Raw genomic sequence first — 6,000 nt, 5'->3', positions numbered from 1 at the left:
TCACCATTTCACACCTACTTAAAGCAGTCTGCAAAGACTGGACCCTTTCCCATGCACCCCTCTCCAATCATCACAACACCCATTTACAGCCAGGTTTTGCCTGGTGCTGTTAATTTTCTTGTAAGTTACATTAAAATGGCAAAAAAGGCTGATTTAGGCACTCAATCGTGAAAAAGGCATTATCTTCCTGAATTCATCAAAAAAAAGGCATGAAAAGGCACATGGCATTTATGGCAAAATCCTGGCTCTAGTAATCACTGTTAGCATTGTGTTGCACAGTACTCCTGTTCGATCTTTTGCTCCTGTCAATGGTGAGTCAAGTAAAGTTAGAGGTACTCAACTGCGGTCCTGATGATGCTGGCATATTCCAAGGCTCTGGAGATATGTACATGGTTTGGGTTTGTTCACAGAGAAATGTACTGGTGTTGCAACCAATTCAGAGAAGAATCCTGAGGCTGAACTCTAGGATCAGAAACAAGTTATGAGAAGGGCAAGATGTGTAAGATCTGATCTCTAAATATTATGTTTACACTGGAAGGTGGGTGACTGTCATCAGCAAGTTTCAAAGCTTAAAGGCCACGCTTTGGGGATGGCTACTTGAAGCAAACAAAAACCTTATTCAGATATTTAAATAAGGAGTTCACTTTGGATTACATGGGCTCATGTGCCACACACAATGCACCCTTTGTTCCCTGGTGTGGAGCAGTCTAACTAGCAATCTTTAAAGGAATTACGGCATACAGAGGATGGGGCGGACGTTCAGCAATGCTTCTACGCACGTTTTGATTGGGAGAACACTGATTTGCCTTCCTGAGCCCCCATACGCCCTGATGGTATTGCAGTCACAGTCACAGAGGTCGACGTCAGAAGATCCTTCAGGGGGTTGAACCCTCTGAAAGGGCCTCGACTTGATGGTATACCCGGTCAAAACCTGTGCAGAGCAACTGGCTGGCATTTTTTCAGACATTTTCAACCTTTCACTATTGAGGTCTGAGGTTCCCACCTGCTTTAAGAGGGCATCAATAATACTGGTGCCCAAGAATAGTAAGGTGACATGCCTCAACGACGATCGACCTGTGGCACTAACATCTGTGGTGATGAAATGCTTTGAGAGGTTGGTTATGTCGGATATCAACTCCTACCTCAACAAGAATCATGACCCACTACAGTTTTTTCTACCGTAACAACAGGTCAACGGAGGATGCGATCTCACTGGCTCTCCACTCCGCATTGGAACACTTGAACAATAAAAACACTTCCGACAGGCTGTTGTTTATAGACTGCAGCTCGGCGTTCAATACCTTCATCCCGTCCAAGCTGGTTACCATAGGGTAGGGCTGAAGATGTCCTGTTAGGGTTGCTCCTGGGACTGGCCAAGCTGGCCATCCCCGAGTCACGGCACCAGGCGGAAGAGGGCTCTGCCCAAACCAGCTGCCTGCCCGTTTTCCGGGGTTATGTCCACTGGAGAGGGACTACGCACTGTCCACGGGCACCCTGGGGGATTTCCGGGACCGTTGGGCACCGAGGGGGGTTGAGTGTATTGTGGACAAGGATTGTAATATAGTTCTTTAGTAGTTTACTTGGTATATTTGTTTTGTCTTGTACTATGGTGGTGGGTTCTGTTTCGTTTTATTGTATTGCAAATAATACTTTTAATAATTGAATTAAGAACTGGTCGACCCAATCTGGGCCGGTGAGTCGAGCTTTCAACACCGACTTGAGGTGCCTGTGGAAACACTCAACCAAACCGTTGGACTCTGGGTGATACGCGTTGGATTTTCAACACTATCCACAGCCTAGCGCACCCGTCCATTCACGCCACCTCTGCCTTGGTCGCGCCGATGTTCGTCTGGCATGGGTTGAGGAAGCAGGTCGCAGCATGGGCCTGTTCCTGCGTCCCATGCCTAACTTCCAAGGTACAGAGGCATGTGCGTCCGCCCGTGCAGGATTGCGCCGTTCCGGACGGCAAGTTCCTGCACATTCATGTTGACCTGGTGGGTCTCTTGCTGTGTTTGCGCAGGGCTACTCATCTACTGACTATCGTGGACAGGTTTACCAGCTGGGCGGAGGCTATACCGTTAACGGATACCTCCGCTGAGGCATGCACAAGGGCCATTGTCTCGAATTGGATCGCTCATTTCGGGGTTTCCTCCGATATCACTACCGATCGTGGGGCCCAGTTCATGTCCTCCCTGTGGAGCGGTATGGCGCAGCTGTATGGCGCGAAGCTGCATCAGCCCACCGCGTATCACCCAGAGTCCAACGGTTTGGTTGAGCGTTTCCACAGGCGCCTCAAGTCGGCGTTGAAAGCTCGACTCACCAGCCCAGATTGGGTCGACCAGTTGCCTTGGGTTCTCCTAGGCATCAGAACCACGCCTAAGGAAGACCTCAAAGCCTCCTCGGCCGAGTTGGTTTATGGCTCGGTTTTGCGAGTTCCTGGGGATTTCATGCCTGTCCACCGGGATCAAGAGGTTCCGGTTTCGGCGTTATTAGCTGACCTTCGCGAGTGAGCGGGCAGGCGCATTGGTCCCGGTTCCCACTTCCCGGCATGGTTCGTCTGCGGTGCATGCGCCTACTATGTTACGGGATTGTGTTTATGTTTTTCTCTGTAGAGATGCTCACCACTCGCCGTTACAGTGGGTGTACGAGGGTCCGTACAGGGCGCTGAGTACTGGCGCCTCGACGCTTACGTTGTACATGGGTGGCAAGGAGGAGTTCGGCTCCGTGAGCCGCCTTAAGCCAGCACACGTCGACGAGGATAGCCCAGTGACAGTGGCTACTCCGCGGCGTAGAGGACGTCCACCGACCGTTTTACCACCCTCTGCACCTGTTACCCCCGGTCATATTTCTCCAATCCCTTTTGTTACGCCCGTCCCTCGTTCACGTTTTTCGCGTCCCTCCGGTTTTGTTTTGCCGGCCCCTACTGTTACGCTCGCCCCGCGACCTCGGACTACGCATTCCGGTCGAACCGTTCGGTTACCCGTGCGTTTCCGTACCGCGAATTCTGAGAAGGGGGCAGGTATCGAACCTGCCGTTCGGAAGCCGCGGTCATGTGACTCGGGAGGGGCTGCTTGTTTTCGCACGGTTTTGCTTTCGTGCGGCAGTTCAGCGCTGACCACTGATGTGGCCACACATGTCTAGAGAACCTGTGTAGTGAAAACCGAATTTTCGAACAAAAAGATCAGTTTAAAACTACAGTTGTCGTTCTTGAGACCGCAAAAATAGACTTATTATTATTATTATTATTATTATTATTATTATTATTATTATTATTATTATTATTATTATTATTATTGCACTACTATGGTTTGTTTTTTTGTTTATATATATATAGATATTGATGTGTACTTGTGAATATGTGTATATATGCACACTGAACTTTATATTCTCTCTCATTTATCATATTGTTTACAGTGTACTATGTTCACATATTCTGTTGTGCTGCAGCAAGTAAGAATTTCATTGTTCTATCTGGGACATATGACAATAAAACACTCTTGATGTGACCAAGTCAAATAATCCTGATTCTTTGTAAATATTTCATTTTGCTGCCTTGAGCCAAGTGCTTTTAGTTTTATGGTGACCAGTATAACACAAGGGGATTTAGTGACATTTTATACAATGCTGTTTCACAATGCAGTTGTTTATTAATGACTATAAGAGGTAATTTCATTAACGAGAAGAAATTATAGGGATAATTATAGGGATATTTTGTCTACCTTAGAAATTATAGGGATAATTCTTTAAACTGCACCAGCAGCTGTGAACCTCAATTATCGGAGTGCATTTCAAACATTACTCTGTGTGTGACTGCTAAACTAATAATTAACTGGTCGCAGAATTAATTCCCATAGTGTTCAGGTCTCATAGTGGGAAAGGCTTAATCAGAGGGATGAAGTGAAAAAATTGCTACCTCTCTTTAAATCGCATACATTATTTTTCAAAAATTAAATGAAGCCCAGAGACTGTAGAGCATTGTTAAAGGCACGGCAAATGGTCAACATTGATCACTTTGTAGCTGCTAATGGGCATTTCAGTCACACGCTAACTTTAGTATCACATCAGACCTAAGTCATTGTACGTTTTCCTGTAAATACAATGGAACCTGTGAAGAAAGGTACTGCATTAAGGCTGGAGGTCAGATCTGACCTATGAATGAATGAATTAATGAATGAATGAATGAACAAGTTGGCCAAGTATTCACATACAAGAAATTTGCCTTGGTGCTCCGCCTGCAAGTGACAGTGATAGTTAGGAATGACACATAAAACATTAAACATTAATAACAAAATATTATTGATTGAACATGTGAATTAAATAAAATACCAGAGCAAAAGGCGGCTATAGATTTTTGTTTATTGAGTAGAGCTACTACTCGTGGAAAAAAAGCTGTTTTAATGTCCGGCTGTGGCAGCTTTGACAATCCGGAGTCGCCTTCAAGAGGGAAGTGATTAAAAAAGTTTGTGGCCAGGGTGAGAGGGGTTAGAGATGATCTTACCCGCTCGCTTGCTGGCCCTTGCAGTGGCAGTTCATCAATGGAGGGAAGGTTGCAGCCAATAACCTTCTCAGCTGATCGGACGATTCGCTGCAGCCTCCGGATGTCGTGCTTAACCAAACCAGACCATGATGGATAAGGTGAGAACAGACTCTACGATGGCCGTGTAGAATTGGACCATAATTACCTGTGGCAGATTGTGCTTCCTCAGCTGCCTCAGGAAGTACATCCTCTGTTGTGCATTTTTGACTGTGGAGTCGTTGGTAGCCCCCCATTTAAGGTCCTTGGAGATGATGGTTCCCAGGAACTTAAAAGACTCCACAGATGTGACTGTGGTGTTGTTGATGGTGAGTGGGGTGAGGGGAGGGGGAGCTCTCCTAAAGTTAACTATCAGGGGTTAGTGCAGTGGGTGCTGGAAAGAAGGACAATGGTCTGAAGGGAAGGTGGGGAAGCGAAGTGTTGGATAAAGGGAATTTCTCTGATAGCTTGAAACATAGAAACATAGAAAATAGTTGCAGGAGGAGGCCATTCGGCCCTTCGAGCCTGCACCGCCATTCAATATGATCATGGCTGATTATCCAACTCAGTATCCTGTACCTGCCTTCTCTCCATACCCTCTGATCTCTTTAGCCACAAGGGCCACATCTAACTCCCTCTTAAATATAGCCAATGAACTGGCCTCAACTACCTTCTGTGGCAGAGAATTCCAGAGATTCACCACTCTCTGTGTGAAAAATGTTTTCCTCATCTCGGTCCTAAAAGATTTCCCCCTTATCCTTAAACTGTGACCCCTTGTTCTGGACTTCCCCAACATCGGGCATTAAGGTCTTTAGTGGCAGGTTTGAGGTTTGGCCATTGGGAGGCCAGGGCTTGGAGGTCAAAACCACTCCCAATTCGATTACTCCAATGAGAGCAGTGGTGTAGACATTGCGGGATTCAGGTCAGGGATTAAGGGTCCTTTCTCCAGATGTGCTGCCTGACCCAATGAGTTACTCCAGCATTTTGTGTCTATCAAGGTGTAAGGGGATGTTATTGTGGGCATGGGGAGGGGGTGGGTCTTGTGGGCATGGGTGGGAGGGTCTTGTGGGCATGGGGGAGAGGGTGGCTGAGGGGGTGGGAAGAAGGGTGGGGTGTGAAGGTGCGATTCATTTGGAAATTCAGCAATTGTGTCAGGGGAAGTGAGTATGGTGATCATTGTGTCAAGGCCTGATGAATCAAGGGGGTTGGTGATGAGATTGTTGGGTAGACTGAGAAGGTATGGTATGATACTTTAGGGCCAGAGGTCATAGCCTCAGAATTAAAAGGCGCTCTTTTGGAAAGGAGGTGAGGAGGAACTTCTTCAGTAAGAGGGTAGTTAATCTGTGGAACTCATTGCCACAGAGGGCTGTGGAGGCCATCAGTGGATAATATTAAGACAGAGATAGACAAATTCTTGATTAGAATGGGTGTCAAGGGTTATGGGGAGAAGGCAGGAAAATGGGATTAGGAGGCAGAGATCACCCATA

The sequence above is a fragment of the Amblyraja radiata genome, chromosome 6, assembly GCF_010909765.2.
Source record: "Amblyraja radiata isolate CabotCenter1 chromosome 6, sAmbRad1.1.pri, whole genome shotgun sequence".
Lineage (NCBI taxonomy): Eukaryota > Metazoa > Chordata > Chondrichthyes > Rajiformes > Rajidae > Amblyraja > Amblyraja radiata.
The sequence above is the reverse complement of the archived record's forward strand: the minus strand, read 5'-3'. Positions refer to the sequence as shown.